Genomic DNA, 7,735 nt, shown 5'->3' on the forward strand with positions numbered 1-7,735 from the left:
GGGGGGAGGGTCAGAGGGAGAAGCAGACTCCCCGCCGAGCAGGGAGCCCGATGCGGGACTCGATCCCGGGATTCCAGGATCATGACCTGAGCCAAAGGCAGTTGCTTAACCGACTGAGCCACCCAGGTGCCTGGGAGGGGAGCACTTCTGACAAAGAACTTCCCCTTTCCCAAGAAGGGATCACTGTGGCATAAACTCTCTTCCTCACTGGGCTTTATTGTTTGTGTGGGGATGTGGTAAGTGCTGCAGGCACCCCCTGATACTCTGACAATAATGGCAAAAAGCTAGCGGTGGGCTCACTCACCTGGGTCCTTGATACTTTGTTGAGCCTCTGACCCACAGAATTAACCAACCCTGCTGCCTAACTCCAAGCTTCGTGCTCTGCAGTCTAATAAAGCCTCGTGCAGCCCAAACTGTCCTGGTCACCCCTCTAATGCATTTGTAGGGAGCTAAGTTACTGGCACCAGCAAGATTTATACTGCTACTTTGGGTGATACTGGTGAGATGGACCTCCCGCAGTGAGAATGCATTTTGCATTTTTACCTGGATGAGAAGGCATAAATAATGATGCATTTGAAGTAGTACTTCACATGTATGCAGGATTATATAGGCCTTGGGGATGAACAGTAAACCTAATGACCATTTATGATACTGTTTCAATTAGAAGGTCTGTGTTACAAACGTTAAGTGAATTTCTGGAACAACCCGTTTATAAATTAGAAACAACCTATGGCCTTAGAGCTAGACACTTTAGAAAAAACTTTAGTCTGGAGTAATATGTAGGCCCTGCATTCTAAGAATGTATCTTGTGGTTAAGGAATATTCTGATAAAAAGTTGTAGGGACCCTTTTGGAAAAGTTGCAGTGCTTTTTTTTTTTTTAAAGATTTTATTTTTAAGTAGTCTCTACACCCAACGTGGGGCTCAAACCCACAACCCCAAGATCAAGAGTCACATGCTCGTCCCACTGAGCCAGCCAGGTGCCCCCCAGAGTTGCAGTGCTTCTGAATCCTTAATCTGTGTTGGTGTTTCTCAAGTTAAGTGGGGATGTCCTTTGCTCCCTGGCTCCCACCTCTACTTTTTCAAATGATATACAGATGAAGTTCCAAGGTAAAAGCAAGCTTCCTACATTGTAGTTCCATTATGAAGAAAGGGCTCCAGAACAATACCAGCAACGGCCTCCAGCTGAAGATCATCAGGGACACACTTGTTCAGCTTGAGTGGAACAAGGTGGGTTTATTGTGAGCTGCAGCCAGGGAGAAGGTGTACCTTGCGCAGCTGTGGGGCATCTCAGTGAGGGGGTTAGAAAGGACTTATTAGTGAACTGGGCTTGTGTTAGGATATTTGGGAAGGAGGTAGGGAACTGGGGGCTTTGCTTTGGATTGGATGCTGCCAAGAAGAGGGGATTTTTTTATGATTGGGTACTTCTTGCCAAGGAGGACACTAGAATGAGGCAAAGAAGCGGTAGTCACTCATTTGCTGGGAGAAGGACTGTTTCATATTTTGTGGTTTGGACAGTATTCGTGTTTTGCCTGTGTTCAGGCAGGATTATAGAGTGGGTCATTTAGCGACCATGGTCACTAAAGTGGGCTTGTCTGATACTCTGTGACATTGTTTATGGTCACTAGAACAGCCAGGACCAGCTGTGAAGGCCTGGCCAGCTTCTGGATGTCAGAGCCTGCTTTTTCTTTTTTCTCTATAGTTAAGATTTATTTATGTTGTGCTAGGCACTGTGCTAAGTACTTTACATATTCAGATCGAATCATCCCCACCTTATGAAGTGGCATTATGATCATCCTTATTTAACAGATGTAGGAACTGGCACCTGCATTACTAATCAGTTTGTCCGAGGTTGGGGTGTGTGTTCAGACTGGTGCCAGAGTCCACAGGGTCTTAACCACTCCTCTCTACAAAACCATGAGGCTGTGCCTGGGCATTAAGACTCAAGTCAGGGCTGCTTTATAAATAGCAAGGCTATTAATACATGCGGAGCCTAGCTTGAACTAGAAGCCAAGCACAAATCCGAAACAAATTATAGCAGCACGCCTATACTATGAAGCCATTTAAAATTATGTTGTAGAAAGATACTTATTGACGTGGAAAAACCGTTAATGATATAGGAACAACAAAAAGCATTACAAAACAATATGGATTTCTGCTCACCTGAGGAACTTTTTTTTTTAAAGATACTATTTTTTTTTAAGATTTTATTCATTTATTTGACAGAGAGACACAGTGAGAGGGAACACAAGCAGGGGACCGGGAGAGGGAGAAACAGGCTTCCCGCGGAGCAGGGAGCCCAACGCGGGGCTAATCCCAGGACCCTGGGATCATGACCTGAGCCGAAGGCATACGCTTAATGACTGAGCCACCCAGGTGCCCCCTGAGGAACTTTTTAAACCTGAAGTTTAGACCCACTGAGACAAAATATTGACGGTGGGGCTCCAGCATCTGTATACCCAGGAATTTGAACTCTTCTCGTACAGGCTAAGCCTAGCATTTTGAGGGGCAAATTGAGGCAGATGCTCATCAGACTTTACTGTTGTATGATCAAGAACATTAATGGTTCTCAGAATTTCAGAACTGTGGGACATGGCTATTTTTGCTATTACCCCAGGCACCCCGAGGTATACTTCCAATTTACTCACATCTGTAATTAATGTTTATGTCATGGTGATGTTTTTAAAAAACAGGAGTTCACGGGGTGCTTGGGTGGCTCAGTTGGTTAAGTGTCTGCCTTCGGCTCAGGTCATGATCCCAGGGTCCTGGGATCAAGCCCCACATGGGCTCCCTGCTCAGTGGGGAGTCTGCTTCTCCCTGTGTGTGCTCTCTCATCTCTCTCTCAGACTCTCTGACAAATAAAATCTTTAAAAATAAATAAATAAAAAACAAGCTCATGAAAAGAATACCATATGAGTATGTGATTAATGGATCATGAAAAAAATTAGCTCAATCACCAAATTAAAAGTTATTTAAATTTTTCTTTATTATACTTGTATTGCATGTAGTAAAACCTAGACTAAAGATGGTAAATTTGAGGGATGCCTGGGTGGTTCAGTCGGTTAAGCGTCTGCCTTCTGCACAGGTCATGATCCCAGGGTTCTGGGATCAAGTCCCGCATCAGGCTCCTTGCTCAGCTGGGGGCCTGCTTTCCTTCTGCCTGCCGCTCCCCCTGCTTGTGCTTTCTCTCTCTCTCTGACAAATAAATAAATAAATCTTTAAAAAAAGTAAAGATGGCAAATTTGGGTTCAAAAGTGACTGAAAATGATTTTTACATCCTATTTTTTGAGATTAACATTTACTGTAAATATGATATTTTAGGGATGTTCAGTGACATACAGGCTTCTGTCCCCAGTCTTATTCTGTCTACATTCACAATACTCCTCAATGAGAATTAGCATTCACAAGAATGATTCTGAGGTATTGTCACAGGTTTTTTCCATGCCACCCAAAAGATAAGATTTTCGGCATCACCGTTGTGTTGATTGTATGGTAATGATTGGATTGTATGGTAATGATTTTATTTGGTAGACCCCAAAAGATTTGCCATATTCTTTTTTTTTATTTAAAGATTTTTATTTATTTATCGAGAGAGAGAGCATGAGAGGGAGGAAGGTCAGAGAGAGAAGCAGACTCCCTACCGAGCAGGGAGCCCGATGCGGGACTCGATCCCAGGACTCCAGGATCATGACCTGAGCCGAAGGCAGTCGCTTAACCAACTGAGCCACTCAGGCGCCCGATTTGCCATATTCTTTATTATGATAGCAGATCTCTCTCTCTGGCCCAGGCCTGACCCAGTGAAATATCTCATCTCCCCACCAAACAGAATCATTCCTTGTTCTTGCTACTCGGACATGGGGAAAAAGCAACGTGAGTGGAAAGGAAGCAGCCAAACTCTGACTGGGGTGACATGTTTCCCACCCCACGGAGAGGATGATATATAATAACAATGTATGAAACTAACTCATAAAGAGAAGCAGAAACAAGTTGAAATCCCAGTAGGTAAGGTGTGTTGGTGGTGGTCTTCCCTGATTTCTCAGATTCTGCAGCTTTTTCTTAGATTTAGTCAGTGAGCTACCTAAGCTATCAAAGGCAATACTTTCTTTTTTCTTCAGGTTGCTTTCAGGTGGGTGTTTGTCACTTGCAACCAAGAGTCCTAAAAAATGTAATAGTCAACATACTGAGTACCTGCTGATATGGCCAGTATTTTGTATGTAGCAAAAGCAGGAAAGTGAGCCAAATTATTTTAGACACACTTTAAAAAAAGATCAATTTATTTATTTTTTAGAGAGAGTGCATGCGGGGAAGGGAGGGGCAGAGAGAGAGAGAATCTTAAGCAGACTCCCCACTGAGCATGGAGTCTGATGCGGGGTTCCTTCCACAACCCTGAGATCAGGGCCTGAGCCTAAATCAAGAGTCAGCCGCCCAGTTGACTGAACCACCCAGGTGCCCCAGACACGTTTTTTTTTTTTATATCAAGTGCCCTTTTTAATGCTTATCACCCACTTACCCCATCCCCCCTCCCCTTCAGCATCCCTCAGTTTTTTTTCCTGTAGTGCCCCTAGACACACTTTTAACAAGGTTTGAAATATAAAGGATTATAGCTTTGTGCAGTGACAGTATTGTAGCCAATGAGGTTTATCCAAGGTGCAATGATTGCTAATTGAAAACTTTTCCCAGTACCCTGCCGTGATAACTTGAAATATAAAAGATTGTACCAGAGGTGGTATTAGAGTGGTACAAGGCTCTCCACAAGCCTCATACCAAATTTAGTTTTTCATTCTCTTGGCATGAAATTAAAGTTTAATAATGAAATAATAAATATTAGGTATAACGATAAATCATATCCCAGGTTTGCAAATGGTTTTCTGAGGATGGTACACACAAGCCTGGCTTGTGCATATTGTTTCACAAATATTGGTTTGTTGCAGTAAGAGGCTAGAAGGATGGAGAAAGACGAGTTCTCATATAGGAACAGAAAGTTTGCAAAAGAGACCGAAATGTTAAATTCTTCTGCTTTTCTTTACTCAACACTTGGTTTCCATTGGAGGAAAATAGTGAATCTGATTCTTAGTCAACCCTTCCTGGGTTGTAATTAAACCTGGGGAGGTTACACAGACAGGATGTGATTTACTTAGGGGTTAGCATGTGGCTGAAAGAAGGTTGGGTTCTAATTAACATAAGAGATGGGGAGACCTGCAACCCTAATTCTTTATGGTAGTACTTAGTCAGAGTCCCATCTCCACCCCACCAATGGGGCCAACTATAAACTGCAAAATCATGAATCCTGCTCCTTTGTCTCTAGTCCACACACACTTTACTCCGTTGTCAGACTCTTGTCTCTAAACTACCTGCTTGTCTTGTACCCATGGAGGACTCAAAGTATCTCAAATGCAGTGAGTCCAAAATGAAACTCATCACATTTCTTCCTAAACTTCCTGCTGTGTCTCAGTGAATTTCAGCGGCTAAATCATTATGCACTCTATTGTTCAAGGCATGTGTCTGGATACCACCCGTTCACCTCTCTGCCTCACTTTCAACATTCAATCAGTTCTTCCTAAATAGCTCTTAAAATTTGTAGACATCCTTGACACCCCCTTTCTCTCTGCCCTCTCAGTAATCCTGCACCAAGTCCTAGCACCTAAATACCTGTCTAACTCATTTATCTTTTACTCTATCTCTGCTGCTGCTACTGTAGTCTGAGCCACTGTCCCCTCTCTCCAGGATCAGCATGGTAATCTTCTAACTGGATTCCAATCTGGACTCTGTACAATCTTTTCTCCATGGGGGTACAGTGGGATGGACTGTTTAATATGTAGGTCTGCTATGATACCCCATTGCTTTCAACCTTTCAGGGGCTTCCCTTTGCTCTTAGAAAGAAGGCGTTGTGTAGTCTGGACGTGGCATTTCTCATGGCCCTCTCCTCCTTCCTTTTTTTTACATTATCTATGCTGGTCTTGTCTCAGGTCCTTTAACATCCTATCCAGAATGTTCTTTCATCCCCCTCACTTTTTTTTTACTGAAGTATAATTAAGATACAGTGTTACATTAGTTTTAGGTGTACAGTGTAACGATCCAACAATTCTGTACATTACTTGATAGGGGGTTAATATCCAGAATATATAAGGAACTTACACAGCTCAACATCAGGGGGAAAAATCCAATTAAAAATTTCCAAAGAAGACATCCAGGTGGCCAACAGACACATGAAAAGATGCTCATCATCATTCATCATCAGGAAAATGCAAATCAAAACTACAGTGAGATCACCTCACACCTGTCAGAATGGCCACAATCAACAGCACAAGAAACAACAGGTGTTGGCGAGGATGTGGAGAGAAAGGAACCCTTGTGCGCTGCTGGTGGGAAGGCAAGCTGGTGCAGCCACTGTGGAAAACAGTATGGAGGGTCCTCAAAAAATTAAAAATACAACTACCCTATGATCCAGTGATTCCACTACTGAGTATTTGCCCAAAGAAAATGAAAATACTACTTCCTTCATCCCTTTGCCTAGTTGCCAAACTAGTCTTCCCAGACCTCAAGGGTAGGCTCAGGTGCTCATTATATGTCCACTGGTCCTTTCATTTTATCTTAGCACTCATCTCAGATTATCATTATACATTCATTTGTATAGTTACTTGTCTCTCACTAAATTATAACTCCTAGGAAATGCAGGTCTGTGTTTTCTTTTACAGTGTATCCCAAGAGCCTTACATTTTTCCATTCACTTGACATAATGGTGATTCAGTATATTTGAAATAGGACTATTCATGATTTACACCATGTGTATTATGCATTAAGTAGGCTTTGGGGGCCAGAGGGTAAACCTAACCACCATTTATAATATAGTTTCATGTAGAAGCTATTGTTTAAGAACAACCAAACTAAATGAATTTCTGAGACCTCCCACTAAAAAGTTAGAAACTCTTAAATTATAGTTAATTTAATATACATATTATTAAGTTTTGTCTTAGTAATATAACAACTGCAGACTATATTACCAGAAGGTGTTTAGAAGTTAATGGATATTTAGGGGCGCCTGGTGGCTCGGTTGGTTAAGCGTCTGCTCAGGTCATAATCCCAGGGTCCTGGGACTGAGCCCCATGTTGGGCTCCCTGCTCAGTGGGGAGCCTGCTTCTCCCTCTCCCTCTGCCTGCCAGTCTACCTGCTTGTGCTCTCTCTGTCAAACAAATAAATTAATTAAATCTTTAAAAAAAGTTAATAGATATTTAGACAAAAGGTCTTATGTGTCATTTTATAAATGCCTCTTCTCCTTTATGTTAGAGCTACTCAGGAGAGCAGGGACTGTATCGATTTTTACTTATCAGTACCTTGTGCCTAATACAACGTCTGTGACATAGTAAAACCCCAGTAAGTTTTTGTGGAATGAATGAATGATGCTGTTTAGTTTGCTTACTTTTAGCCCTTTACTCCTGATGCAATATTTCTGCTTCTATTCCCCTTTTACTTAACTAACTTCTGTTTCTCTTTTAAGCTTCACTTCAGGCATCACCTCTTGTGCCAAGTCTTCGCAGATGCTAACTGCCCCTCTCTGTATGATCACGTGCGTGTGTATGTCACTGAGCTTCCCATGCTCTGTGACCGGTGTCTGGGTTTCAGTCTCCCCCTGTGTACTGGGACCTCTTTGAGGAGAACTCTATATCTCCAGTGCAACGCCCAGGTATACCATAATTTCTCAAAAAAATACTTAAGTGAAATAATTAATTAATGAACAGT

At 42.4% G+C, this 7,735-nt stretch overlaps 1 pseudogene; it reads left to right on the forward strand.

The window, feature by feature from the left end:
- Positions 1 to 4,600: 4,600 nt before the first annotated feature.
- LOC112813022 (U4 spliceosomal RNA) lies at positions 4,601 to 4,714 on the forward strand (annotated as a pseudogene).
- The last annotated feature ends 3,021 nt before the right edge of the window (positions 4,715 to 7,735 follow it).

This window comes from Callorhinus ursinus, unplaced genomic scaffold (assembly GCF_003265705.2).
Source record: "Callorhinus ursinus isolate GAN/ISIS: 27379988/994484 unplaced genomic scaffold, GSC_fseal_2.0 scaffold16, whole genome shotgun sequence".
NCBI classification, from domain to species: Eukaryota; Metazoa; Chordata; class Mammalia; order Carnivora; family Otariidae; genus Callorhinus; species Callorhinus ursinus.